This window comes from Pimephales promelas, chromosome 3 (assembly GCF_988280905.1).
Source record: "Pimephales promelas chromosome 3, fPimPro1.hap1.1, whole genome shotgun sequence".
NCBI classification, from domain to species: domain Eukaryota; kingdom Metazoa; phylum Chordata; class Actinopteri; order Cypriniformes; family Leuciscidae; genus Pimephales; species Pimephales promelas.
In genome coordinates this window covers 1518517-1533307 of record NC_142771.1, presented here as the reverse complement: position 1 = coordinate 1533307, position 14791 = coordinate 1518517, and the positions used below count along the sequence as shown (strand labels likewise).

General features: G+C 41.5%; 1 pseudogene; it reads right to left on the bottom strand.

The window, feature by feature from the left end:
- Positions 1-1871: 1871 nt before the first annotated feature.
- Positions 1872-4035, bottom strand: LOC148981832 (uncharacterized; annotated as a pseudogene).
- Positions 4036-14791: the final 10756 nt, after the last annotated feature.

Genomic DNA, 14791 nt, shown 5'->3' with positions numbered 1-14791 from the left:
GGACCAACTCTATAGCGCCACCACCAGTTCAAAAATTCAACATTGAAATGGTTATAACTTTTGAACCCTTTGCTCTAGAGACATGAAACTAAGTACACCTGATTCCACTCATCATGCTGATCACAACCAACACTGTACATCAAGACCCTGCCCGTTACAGTAGTGGCCATTTTGAAATGTACATTTCTCCGTTTTTTTTGCTATGCTTCCTTCAAATTTTGTCCAATTTTCTCCAAACATACACTCTAATGATCTTCAGACTGAGCCGTATAAAAGTACTGTTCTCGATTTTTTTTTACTCATCTTTGTTCAAAAGTTATGTTGTCACAAACTTAACGAGGTCCACCTAAAATTGGCTAAGAGGCTGTATCTCGGCCAAAGTTTGATCAATCGAAACGAAAATTGGTACACTTCATCGGAACCATGTTTTGAGGTTCTATGCCAAAGTTGGGAACAGCGCAACCTACGGGTCGTGAGATATGTAAAATGACTATTTTTGCTCATAACTTCTGAGCAGTTTGTCCAAAAATCATAAACATGGTCTTGATAGATTCAGGGCGTCATGCCGAGTCGACCGATATCCAATTTTCCCAGATCAGCCATTTTGAATTATGTGCTGAAGGAGCCTGAGAAGTTTCGAAACAGTACCACCTAGTGGTAAAATAAAAATTTCAAATGTTTATAACTCTGGCTGTGGTTGACTTATTTTCACGGGAGTCATCTCCTTGAGTTCCTGAATCCTTGCCGAGTCCAACGATACCACATATACTGGGTTTCGTCTTACGCTTTGTGTAGCGTCGCAATTTAGCGCGGAAAAAAAATATTTAGTGATATCTTCGAAACCGCTAGTCCGATTGACACGAAACCACCGTCAGAAAATTGGAAACATAGGTAGCTGGCTAAATGCTAAATGCTAATACCCTAATGCAAAAATATTGATTGTAAGGGGTAGTAAAACTCAATCAAAGTCACGTGTCAGTCATTTTTTACGTGTTTTTCACATAAATGTCTATAACTACGAAACGAATTAAGATATTTCCACCAAAATTGGCACACAGATGTATGGGCTCACTCTGAGGACACGTAAAAAAATTGTGTGACTGAGCCTCTTGGTGACGGTATAACAGAACATAACATGCTAAACTTAATGAATGCATTGGTGTAACATTACGAAACTCAGTTTGTGCCATCAGCACCATCCCCTGAAAGTACTCAAAAGATTAAGACAGCACCACCTTTTGGTCAAAGTTATAACAACAATTCTAATAATGCTTATAACTTTTGAATAAAACTGCGTATTTTAATGCAACTGGTCTGAAGGTTTTTTCATCGTCACCAAACTCTGACAACATCACATCGATTTGTAACTACGCCACCAATTGCTCTGAAGTGATAATCAATTTAATCACATTTTTAGTTAATTTGTATGTGACTTTTCAGCCATTTTGCCTAAATTCATCTTTAAATGTCTTCAATTGCTCCTTGCTGCAGTTGGTCTGACACATGTTGGCATGTCTTGTCGTCTGATTGTGCTTGGCACCGGTAATTGCTGCTTGCAGCTTTATTTATCATTGTAATATGCAGACACGGACCCAAAACACACAAAATGTTGCATTGCAGTTTTGTGAAATATTCCTTTTTCGACTTGCGGAGTTTTTGCGCAATGGACGCGTTTCCAATGTGCGTATTTTCAATTGCCAATTTCGGTCTGAAGGGTGATGGAAGCGCACCTACTTTAACTTCTCTGTCCTTACCACTGTGTTTTATTTCTATGAATTAATTTACTTTCAAATGGGGTCCAACCAAATATTAAAGGTGTTAAATTAATACTGTATCTCCTGGTTGCGGCGCGCACACTATGGTTAACCGAGTATCATGTGTTCTTTAAGGGATGATGATTGACTGAATCTCTTCCCACATTGATCACATGAGAACGGCTTTTCTCCAGTGTGGATCATCATGTGAAGATTAAGGGATGATAAATGACTCAATCTCTTCCCACACTGATCTCATGTGAACGGCTTCTCTCCGGTGTGGATCCTAATGTGTTTTTTAAGGGATGATGATTGACTAAATCTCTTCCCACATTGATCACATGTGAACGGCTTCTCTCCGGTGTGGCTCCTCATGTGTTTTTTAAGGGATGATGATTGACTGAATCTCTTCCCACATTGATCACATGTGAACGGCTTCTCTCCGGTGTGGATCATCATGTGTTCTTTAATAGATGATGATTGACTGAATCTCTTCCCACACTGATCACATGTGAATGGCTTCTCTCCGGTGTGGATCCTCATGTGTTTTTTAAGGGATGATGATTGACTGAATCTCTTCCCACATTGATCACATGTGAACGGCTTCTCTCCGGTGTGGATCATCATGTGTTCTTTAAGAGATGATGATTGACTGAATCTCTTCCCACACTGATCACATGTGAATGGCTTTTCTCCGGTGTGGATCCTCATGTGTTCTTTAAGGTGTGATGATTGACTGAATCTCTTCCCACATTGGTCACATGAGAACGGCTTCTCTCCGGTGTGGATCATCATGTGTTCTTTAAGGGATGATGATCGACCGAAACTCTTCCCACATTGGTCACATGAGAACGGCTTCTCTCCGGTGTGGATCATCATGTGAACATTAAGGTGTGATGATCGACTGAAACTCTTACCACATTGGTCACATGAGAACGGCTTCTCTCCGGTGTGGATCATCATGTGAACATTAAGGTGTGCTGATTGACTGAATCTCTTCCCACATTGGTCACATGAGAACGGCTTCTCTCCGGTGTGGATTATCATGTGAACATTAAGGGATGATGATTGACTGAATCTCTTCCCACATTGATCACATGTGAACGGCTTTTCTCCGGTGTGGATCTTCATGTGTTCTTTAAGGTGTGATGATAGACTGAAACTCTTCCCACATTGGTCACATGAGAACGGCTTCTCTCCGGTGTGGATTATCATGTGTTCTTTAAGGTTTGATGATCGACCGAAACTCTTCCCACATTGGTCACATGAGAACGGCTTCTCTCCGGTGTGGATCCTCATGTGTTCTTTAAGACGTGATGATCGACAGAAACTCTTCCCACATTGGTCACATGTGAACGGCTTCTCTCCGGTGTGGATCCTCATGTGTTCTTTAAGGGATGATGATCGACTGAAACTCTTCCCACATTGGTCACATGAGAACGGCTTCTCTCTGGTGTGGATCTTCATGTGTTCTTTAAGGGATGATGATAGACTGAAACTCTTCCCACATTGGTCACATGAGAACGGCTTCTCTCCGGTGTGGATTATCATGTGAACATTAAGGGATGATGATTGCCTGAATCTCTTCCCACATTGATCACATGTGAACGGCTTCTCTCCGGTGTGGATCCTCATGTGTTCTTTAAGACGTGATGATCGACAGAAACTCTTCCCACATTGATCACATGTGAACGGCTTCTCTCTGGTGTGGATCTTTATGTGTTCTTTAAGGGATGATGATCGACTGAATCTCTTCCCACATTGATCACATGTGAACGGCTTCTCTCCGGTGTGGATCCTCAAGTGTTCTTTAAGACGTGATGATTGACAGAATCTCTTCCCACATTGATCACATGTGAACGCCTTCTCTCTGGTGTGGATCCTCATGTGTTCTTTAAGGGATGATGACCGACTGAAACTCTTCCCACATTGATCACATGAGAACGGCTTCTCTCCGGTGTGAACTCTGATGTGACGATGAAAAATTTGTTTGGTTGTGAAACTCTTTCCAAATTGAGTGCAGGTGGAAGATTTCTTGGCTTGTCTTTTGTTTAAAAATGTCTTTTTAGCCTTGGAACGACTTGAAGGTTTTCCTCCAGGTTGGACATGATGTTCATCCTTCACTTCACTCAGTTCTTCTCTCTCCTCCTTCACTTCTCTCAGTTCTTCTCTCTCCTCCTTCACTTCTCTCAGTTCTTCTCTCTCCTCCTTCACTTCACTTAGTTCTTCTCTCTCCTCCTTCACTTCACTCAGTTCTTCTCTCTCCTTGCTCTCTTCCATCGGGTCTGACAAAACAGAAAGTCATTTACGCATGAGAATTTCAAAATAATTTTTACACACAATAATTTCAAAATAATTTAAATAGAGAAATATGCAGTGAATGGAGATTAAAATTATCCCATATGTAACTGCAATAAAATACAATCATTTTTGAATTTTTATAAATGAATTATACGTCCCTGAAACTTTCCAATCATTCTTGCGCCACTCTTGTTCAACCTGTATGTGCTCCCAATTAGCCAAATAATGAGAGAGAACCAAATCGCTTACCATAGCTATGCAGACGACACACAGCTCTACTTAGCCCTATCGCCTAACGACTACAGCCCCATTAACTCCCTGTGCCAATGCATTGATGAAGTCAACAGTTGGATGCGTCAAAACTTTCTGCAGTTAAACAAAGACAAAACTGAAGTCATTGCATTTGGAAACAAAGATTAAGTTCTCAAGGTGAATGCATACCTCGACGCTAGGGGTCTAACAACTAAAAATCAAGTCAGGAATCTTGGTTTTGAAAAGACTACTGTGGTGCTGGTGGATATTGAACAGACATAAGTCGTCCGGTCAGAGACGAAGTACACTTTAATGTATTAAGGCTTGTAGAGGCATTTACAGTCTTAGGATTGGATTGAGTAAACAATTGAAGTACATGTAGTAGAGGGTATGGTAGTTTAGTTGTAGTATGAGTGGTTTTGTATATGAACGCCCTCTGCAACAACAATAGCAACTATAACAGCGGGGCACTAGCAAAGTCTCTATACAAGCTCTCCGAACTGCGTTCTATTCATATTGAACCGTTAAAGGGAAAAATAATGAGTCATCAGAGTAACGTGTCCTAAAGTCACAAGGGGGCGCTAAAGTCTAAATAAATGCACACCAGGCCTTTTCAACAGCCACCCCCACATTTGCGGTGTAAATGTGCAAATGAGAAAAGGTATGCCAAGTAAGAGATAGTACCAAGGGGTACTCAGTCCTGTAGAGCAGGGAGGCGGATGAGACGGGTGATGGGACGAAGATAGGTTTTCCCTTTTACTTCCACTTCGGCAGCCCGGGTTCTCCCATCTTCTCCTGGGAAGACTTTTATCACTTGTCCAACTGGCCATAGAGCTCGGGGTAATTAATGATCAACAATCATTACTACTGTTCCAGGCTGCAGGTTCTCTGCCTCTTTGTGCCACTTCTGGCAGACTTGTAGTTCTGGAAGATAGTTGCGGATGAAGCATCTCCAGAAGTGGTCTGTTAACAGCTGACTGTGTCTCCACCTACATTTTCTCAGCAAATCTGATTCGGGGTATATTACTTGAGGAAAGGATGCGTCAGGCCGCCTGGATCAACTAACTGGATCAGGGTCCGCTACGTCTGAGAATGTATATCCGAGTGGCTTTGAATTGAGCCTTCAATTCAAAATGCCTTCAATCTCAACGAGCACAGTAGGTAGGACTTCCTCCGTCACAATTTGTCCCCCTATAGTGGAACAGAGGGCAGACTTCAGGGATCTTATCTCTCTTTCCCCACAGCCTCCAAAGTGTGGAGCGCGTGGGGGCTTGAACTTGAAATGAATCTGGTGGCTGGCTAATTGTTCCTGGAGGGAAGGATGGAGCTCAGCGAAAAAACCTTCTTGTAATGCTCTCTCGCCACCTCTGAAATTTGTACCATGGTCCGACATGATCTCGAATGGCTTGCCTCTTCGTGAAATGAATCTTCGTAGGGCCATTAAGAAGGAATCTGGGTCCATCTGATAGAGCAGGTCAAGGTATACAGCTCTCGTTGTCAGACACTTAAATATGACCCCCCCCCCCCATCTTTTCTCCTGTCTGCGCCCAATCTTGATAAGGTAAGGGCCGAAACAATCCACCCCAGTGGAGTAGAAGGCCGGTTGAAGCAAACACAGTCTTGAAGGAGGTTGATCAGCCATGCGGGGAATGGATGGTGTAGAGTTTCTTCGAAGTCCTGGATAATCAGTCTGCTCAGGGGATGCTTAGGGTCCAAAACTATGGGGTGAATAGCGAATTCATCTAGCTGCTCTGTTCGTCTGAGACGACCACCAACTCTGATGAGGTGTGTTGTGCTGTCATACTCTGGAGCAAGGCACAGGAGATGACTACTCATAGGTAGAGATTTACCTGACTTAAGATGAGCCATTTCAACTGGAAAGCTTTAGCTCTGTGTCTGTTGAAGAAGGGATTGTTCGGCTTCTCGATAATCTTCAGCTGTTAGTGCTTCTGTAGGGGTATCCTCCCCATGTAAGACTCTGGCACTAGCGGTGAGTAGTTGCTTATAGGATGCAAACTGGTTACAAGCTGGTAGGGCTGGTTTGGTGACAAGAACAGTAAGTCCACAAAAGGTGACTGGTTTCAGCTCTGCATCTTCAGTAGGGAGATGTAGCAGAGGACTCTGAGGCCACTGATCTGGGGGCAGCAGCAGGAATGATGGGCCTTGACTCCATCGGCTTGGCTTGGCTAACTCAGCTAACGTTTTACCCCTTGTAATATAATCAGCAGGATTAGACTTGAAATCAACGTAACGCCAGTCCTTGGGGTCTGTCAACTCCTGGATCTCGACTACCCTTGTGCCGGTGAAGACTTTAAACCGACATGAGTCCGCTTGGATCCATGCCAGCACGGTAGTGGAGTCTGACCAGAGTGTGATTTGACAAATAGAGACACTGAGTTCTGACTTTAATAATCTGGCTAGTTGTGCTCCTGTCAGAGCAGCGCACAACTCAAGACGAGGTATGGACTGTTGTTTCTTTGGGGAAACTCTGGAACGAGCAGTCAAAAATGCTATCTCTACATATCCTTGAGGACTGACGATTCGGAGTTAGGCTAATGAGCCATAGGCTCGCTTGGAAGCGTCACAGAACACGTGTATGTCTTGGATACTCTGTGGGTTATCCAACTCTGATGTGACATAACATCTGGGAATGGAGATACGCTGAATGTCTGGTAACTATTGCTCCCACAGCTGCCAGGCTTGGAGCAGCTCGTCTGGAAGTTGAGGGTCATCCCATTCCCTTTTCTTGTCCCACAGACGCTGGACCAGTATTTTAGTGGTGTACGGGACAATGTACCCTAGGGGTCATATTGACTAGCTAAAACTTTGTAGATATGACGCATAGTAGGGGCAGAGCATTCAATGGGACGATGCTTGTATGACAGTGTGTCGGAGGTAATGTGCCAGTGTAGACGAAGTGTAGACTCTTGAGCATCCGATTGCACTTGAGTCAACCACAACACCAGGCTACATGACTTGGATTCTGATGGGATATATTCTTGTACTTGAGGGACGTTGCTGGCCCATTGTCTAATATCAAATTCTCCTGTGGCTAGGAGATCTCGCAACTTGGATGCCAGAGCCTTGGCTTCTTCTTGAGAACTGAAACTCTGAAGGAAGTTGTGCACGTAGAAGGACTTCTCTATACTTTCTCGTACGTCTTCTCCTGGGTGACTATGGTCAATAAGATGTTTCTGGAAAACAAAGGTCGCACAGCACGGGCTGCACGCCGTCCCAAAGGGGAGAACTTGCCACTCATTCACTTGTGGGGACTTGTCTCGGTTGAGGTCCCTCCAGAGGAATCGTAACAGTGGGCGGTCTTCAGGTAGTAGTCGCACCTGATGAAACATGCCCCTAATGTCACTACTCAAGGCGAAAGTATGTTCACGGAACCTCAGGAGTACAGACATCAGGGAAGGGCCTAGAGTGGGACCAGGGAGTAGCAATTGGTTAAGATTATTACCTCCATGAGCGAATGAGCAGTTGAAGACGACTCTGTTCTTGCCATTATGCTGTGTCATATGGTGGGGAATGTACCAAGACTCTTCTGCTTTGTCCACTTGGTCAGGAGGTATCACTTGTGCATATCCGGCCTCCTCCAACTTGTTCATCTCCACCTGGAAGGCTGCTGCTTGTGATGGATCCCTGGTTAATCGCCTCTCTATTCCTCGGAGACAAGCTTTCCGGGGAGGCTCGCAGGAGAGGCATATTTTTCACTCTTAATAAGGGTGTGGCGTATCTGGCTACTCCATCGACTGTAACTCTAGCAGTCTTAGACTCAAGTAGCGAAACAGCATCTTGATCTTGCTTCGAACAGTAATGAGTTTCTCGCTGCGGTAAGGGAGCATGTCTAGTTGCCACAATTTCTCAACTTGTACGTACAGGTCAGTATACGAGGCTGAAATAGTTGTAAAAAGACACTGCTGGCTGGGAAGGCGATGCTCCTGCATATCTCCTGCGTGGGACCTTGTAGGGTCCAGAGCCATGTATTGAGAGAGTTGCGACACGCTTTGATGTCGCCGCAAGTATGTACCGTTATTAAACGGTAAATATAAAATAAAACGCACACCAAAGTACTTTTTAATCTTTTATTGCATTTGATTAATGTCAGTGTTGCATTTGGAGAGGCAGGGTGACAACTTAGATGTTTTTTAGGCTATATTTTTGGAGGGAAAAGCTTGTGTTCATGTTCGCATTGGTAGTTGCACTGGCTTTAGCGGCTCTAACTTAACTTTTCCATGTCATTCATCTGATGATGGACGTCTCATGATATTTATTTTAGCACAACTGGGATGTAGGTTATTGATTCCCGTGATCTTGCTTATAAATTCCGATTCAGCTATTAGTCTACCGTGATCACGCAAAGACCCGTGGACCGGTGGCCCGTTCAGGATAACAATCACTACAACCAACGTAAAATATAAATAATTATGCTGTGCATGTACAAATGAATGATTTAGGAGGGATAAAGACTGCTCCCATCAGTCCCATGACGTAGCAATGACCATATTTACAGTAAAGTTCGGTACATTTTAACTGTTAGGTATCTTTTCTATTTTGAATGTACTTTATTTTGTATAGTGCTATGGACCATTTAATATGTATGTCCTGAATAAAGATATGATGATGATGATGAGTTAATGAGTAAAATATTTGTTCCTAAATATGATCCATAACTGTTGGGATTCAATTCAGTGGCTAATGTAGCCCTTCATCCTACCCTATTCATAGACTAAACCATTAATCAGAAAACACACACAAATATATTTATACGAGGTACTATGTATTGCCCCCCCCCCCACCCACACACATATATATATATATATATATATATTATGTATGCCTATATACATTACACAAACACATGCATAACCCTAAACCATTTAAATAAATCAATTGTGTGTGTGTGTGTGTATATCAAATATTATATATATATATATATATATTGTATTTCTAATATTATATATATATATATATATATATATAATATATATATATATATTAGGGGTGGCACGGTTCACAAACACGGTTACAGCGCCGGTTCAAGTCGAACAAGTTTATGTCGCGCGAAAAGAAAACACGTCACATACGGGCACGAGGTTACATTGCGCATGTGTCGAACCGTGAGACGCACACACGCTCCGAACCGAGACAAGCGAACGGAGCGGTTTCGGGTGTTTTTTCCATGTACCGTGCCACCCCTAATATATATATATTTATATGATGTTATAAAAAAATATTATATACATCAGGTAACCATAAGTTAGCTAACAACGTTAGTGAAGTGTTGGTCACGTACGCTATCGCTGCAATTAACCTATTATCTTCCAATAAACATTTACTAGATCTGGCTACATAACATATAACTACAGACTAGATTCACGAGAGGTCGGCTAATGTGTGTAAAAGTAAAAAATACAGTAATTTCATTAATTTACCAGCGAGAGGACTTCGGAAGCACTAAAAATGAATGGGGTTCAATGCTGGAACTATCAGTGGTTGGAACTAATGGGCGGGTCCATGAAACGCTTTACTTCCGCACTCCTGAGTTACAATGGCGGTCTACGGGAGTGTCGGAACTCTCTGAATACATGGCTCTGGTAGGGTCCAACCTAGTCTGGTCTTGATGGCAGCAGGGGCATGAGGTGGGCCCAGACGTACTGGCTCCACTGGGTTGATAAGGTGAGGGTAATCCGACAGGTTTATATGAGGGTAATCCGACAGGTAATCCGAGGTTGGACGGATTCAACATGTGGCAACTGTAGACCTTGTAAATGGCGGTATTTTCGTTGTAACTCGTCGACTGGATAAGTATGCTCTGCTAATCCCAGCGTCTCTGCTGTAAAGGCTTGACGAATCATGACTGTAGTCTTGGGTTGGGAACCTGGCGACACTGTGAATGTCACTGAAGCACCTCGCAACATGTGGAGGTCTTGTCTGACAGTACACAATACGAGCTCTTCTGGTCGACCAGTCAATCCGAGCTGCTGTGCTGCGGAATGAAGGACGATTGTGCGCTCAGACCCATCATCCAAGAGGGCGTAAGTCTCCGAACAGTGGCTGCCATTTCTTAAGAGTACTTTACAGATCTTCAGCAAGACACGCCTGCTGTCATTGGACCGATCTAGATACAGTGTCTCTGCAGTCGTGTTCACCAAGCAGCTCTCTGAAGATTTGATCTTAGGCTTCTCAGCAAAGGATCGATCATTAACCTTGTAAAGGACATACAAGTGTCGGCGATTACAAATCTTGCAGAGTGTCTTGAAGTTACATTGTGCAGCTTGATGCGTTCGTCCACAACGCCAACATCTCTTGTGTGATTGTATCCACTGTACTTTCTGATCTCGGTTTTGTCTCTGGAAACTAGTACATGCATTCAGGTAGTGGTATTGAGCGTCACAATATGGGCAGAATGTCTTCCTGTCTCTGGGCATAGGATCAGGAACTCTAACTGGCATGTCACTGCTATCTTTCTCCGTGCCAAGGAAGATACTCGTGGCCTTAAATGGCTGTCTCGGGTCTCTCTGGTGTACCCTCTTGTGAACGGTTACCGACTTACTGGCTAGAGGATAGAACCTGGTGCTGTCTTCTTGAATTCGCAGCTCGAACTCTAACCATGCTGATAGATCCAATAAAGTGGGGATAGGAACTTGTTGTGGATGGACAGACCGTCAAAAACTTGTCTACAGATCATGTGGAAGCTTACACAACAGTCTTGATACATGTGAACCGCACTCTAGCTCCACGTAGCCTTTATTCCCCAGTTCCTGAAGCATACTCAATAGCGAACGAACTTTCAGTGCGAACATCTGAAAGGCTTTCAAACCTCCGTGACTGACATTTGGACCATCCATTAGTTCGGCTATTCGCTGAAGTGCCAACTGGTGGGGCTGTCCATACTGTTGGTTAAGCGCATCCATAGTCTCTGAGAAAGGGAATAATGAGTTGCAATATGAGTCTGCAATCAGCAATGATTCCTCAAACTTCAGGTGATCGACGAGAATCTGGTACTTAAACCTCTCTGTAGCGTCTGGTGGCAAGATGTTCTCCAGAGCGATACGCAGTCGCGAGAAATCTCTAGGATCTGGCTTAACAAAGTTTGGGATGGTGGGAGCTGGTCCCCTATAGGTACTTTCTTGACTGGGAGGAATACGTAATTTGTTTGAGCTGTAGCCACTTCTGCTATCATCGACTCTGTCCTAAGATGTCTGTGGGAAGAACTGACGTTGTGTGGGTGGGGTGTAATTAGGCTGTGACGTCCTCTCCAGCTGCTGAAGCCTCTGTTCTAAATCATGCAGGTGATCTTGTCTGAATGATTCAGCTGTGGTGTCAATTAGTCTCTGAGGTAGCTTAGATCTAGGCAGAGGGATGGGCCTGGCAATATTAGTGATCTGCGGAGCATGAACACGGGGTTGAGGGACAGGGGAAGATGTACTCTGTGGATGGTAGGGCTGTAGTCAAGACCACCTTTGTCGAGTCCAAGACAAGTCCAAGACCAGGACTAGTCGAGTCCAAGTTAAATTTTTCTTGCCTAAATGTTTGTGCTCATTGCATTTTTTTTTACAATGGGGTAATGTTGTTAAGAACTTACACAACACAAGGCTTGATTTAAATTGTTCAATTAAATTGAAAAAAGTTACACAAATAAATACAATAAAGATACAAATAAAGACAAATAAAGAGAAATGTTTTTTAATAGTTCTAACACTAGTATTCATAGACAGAAACTGAATAAAGTAACCAAATGGAAAATAACACTAGATAGTATTTTAGTCCTGAATAAATTAAACACATAGGCTATTAATCCTGATTCCTTCACAGCAAATTTCAGGAGTTGAAAAATCATGAGTTAGGCAAAAAAGTGTGAAAGAGTTAATTTTTTGGAGTTATTTTTTTAACTCTGACTACGGTTTGTGTTATTGGATACTCCCCGGCTGTGTTGTATTTTGGAGTTCATTCATTGGTATTCAGGAGCGTGTTTTAACACTACACCTGGAGTTATTTTTGAGAAGTGCGCCACGACACGACCCTGCCGCTGCACAAAGGAATAATGGACTTACGCTTCGTCGTGAGGTAGGAAAAAGTGTAACTTATATAAAACTATTAAAAAAATATATTTTCTGACAAACACGTTTGGTCATCACGTAGCTGTTACGTTACAGGCTAGTTTGTTTACTAATTAACGTCAACGACCATGACAAACTTGCTGTTGAACGCATGTTTAAATGACTGGGTTCAAATGTTGAAATGGCTATTTGAGTGGGTTTTTTGTCCATGTAAACGAGTTAACATTAGCTAACCGTCTTTCCATTCACCGTGTTTCTGAAAATGAGTGTTTTGCCGTGAAATTGATGCATCAATGCATTACAGGCAATTGAATTGTAACAGCTATGTAACGTTAGGCTAAAATTAGTGGTGACCCACGATGTGCGTGATTTTCAGCTTATATATTTTTGCATTCTCAATGAATGGTGCTAGATTATATTATGCTTCATACTGTTGTTTTTGTGATCTTCAGACGACTGTCCTGCAGCAAGCGGTTGAAGGTTACTCCTCCTCAAGTCTGAACCAAATGGATTTGCTCAAATAAAGGCAGTAAATCAAGAGTATGGTGTCCAGTGTAGTAATTTCCACACAAAACATTATATAGTGTTAAATAAATATTAACTCTAAGAAGTGTTAAACTAAACTGGTAACACTGGTAATGAGTTCATATAATTAATTTTAGAGTAACATTTACTCTCTGTAGGATTAGTATTTTAACTCCATTTTAACTCTGAAAAAAGTGTTAAAAATTCAACTCCAAGAGCAGAGTTATTTTAACTCTGCGCTGGAGTCTAATTGATGGTCTCACATGTACACTCAGATTGAGTTGATTTTAACTAACAGGGAGTTTATTCCAAAAACCAGAATTTGCTGTGTTTAACTAAAACCTCTCTTTTGTTGTTTTGACGACAAAATTAATGACCGACACATGATTACTGTCACTTTAAGAGCTAGTGCATGGATTCTCTCTTCTGCTTATTAAAGACAAAACCGACTATGTTTAGACCATTATACACACGAAGACCGAAATTGACTCAGTTTTGAGTGTTAAAGCAATATAGCTAATCCGTGAAAAAAAAACACTTCTGTTTAGCTGTGCATTTACTGAATGAGAACTGTGCCACTGTTCGCCCGACCGTTTTTACTGTATTTCAATTTTTATTCTAAACTGTTTTAATTATCCTTATTTCTTTTGATTATTTTAATTTCTTCTATGTAAATCACTTTGAATTGTCATTGTGTATGAAATGTGCTATATGAATTAACTTGCCTTGCCATGAATGAGGTACACTGATCTTCCAGTTATTTTTTTAAATACATCATAGGCACAAATGACATGTTTCTGTAGTGATAACTACTAAACATGTTTGATCATTGACACAATTATCAAACATGATATGAACATTAAATTACCCAATACTGCCATTTTTAACAACAACTTTTAGATTGATATTTAATTATGTTAAAAACTACTAAAACTTTTTAATTAAGGGCCGTTCACACTGAACATCCTTAGTTGATGCCACATGCATGTGAAAGCGTGACAAAAGAAACACAAGATCAAGTGAATTTCACTGTGAGAAAGAACACAAATGTTTGCAGTAAAGTAGAGTAGATTGTAAAATTTTACATTTTGGAATTATTATTTGTTATAGATGTTTGTAAAAAAATACGCACAAAATTGCATTCTGCACAAAATTCTGGTAAAATTGTTACAAATTGTAAACCATATATCAAATAAATGTAAAATAAAACAGTTAAAATATTTAGATTTAGTTTGAATTGATGTTGACAATATGAAGCCTCCCTTTACAGACCACTTGTTTAAAGAAAAACAAAAAACAGAATATTCAGTACCATTTGATAGTTTAACTGTTTATCTAAAAGTGATGAAGTGCTTGAATGTTTCCAACATGGATGTTCTCCAGCATCATGAATGAATGAAGAATAAACACCAACCTCTTTGTTCTTCAGGATCTTCAGTGTGTTTCATTCTGCAGGGTTCTGGATCACTCATGTTCTCACTGTCCTCTTTAATAAACTCAGTCTTTGCAGATTTCAGCTCTTCCTGATGCTTTTATGCTCATCTTCACTTGTAGCTGATGGGAATTTACAGCATTTATTGTGGAATTACTGTGGGAGGAGCTTCACTGATGATGCCATTGCAGTGGGAGGAGCTTCACTGATGATGTGACTGCAGTGGGAGGAGCTTCACTGAGATGAATTTGGAGCTGCTGATCTGCCAAAAAAAAAATACATAGTTTCTTCTTACAATAAATTACACTTCTAAGCATATATGTCATTTATCGTACAGTAACTGATACCAATTCATTAATTATTTTTATTGTTAATTCTAACATTATTCTGCTTCTTCATTAAAATACAGGTATCTAGAAATCTATAAAAGAATAAAATTTAAATTCTTCAAAATATAAATA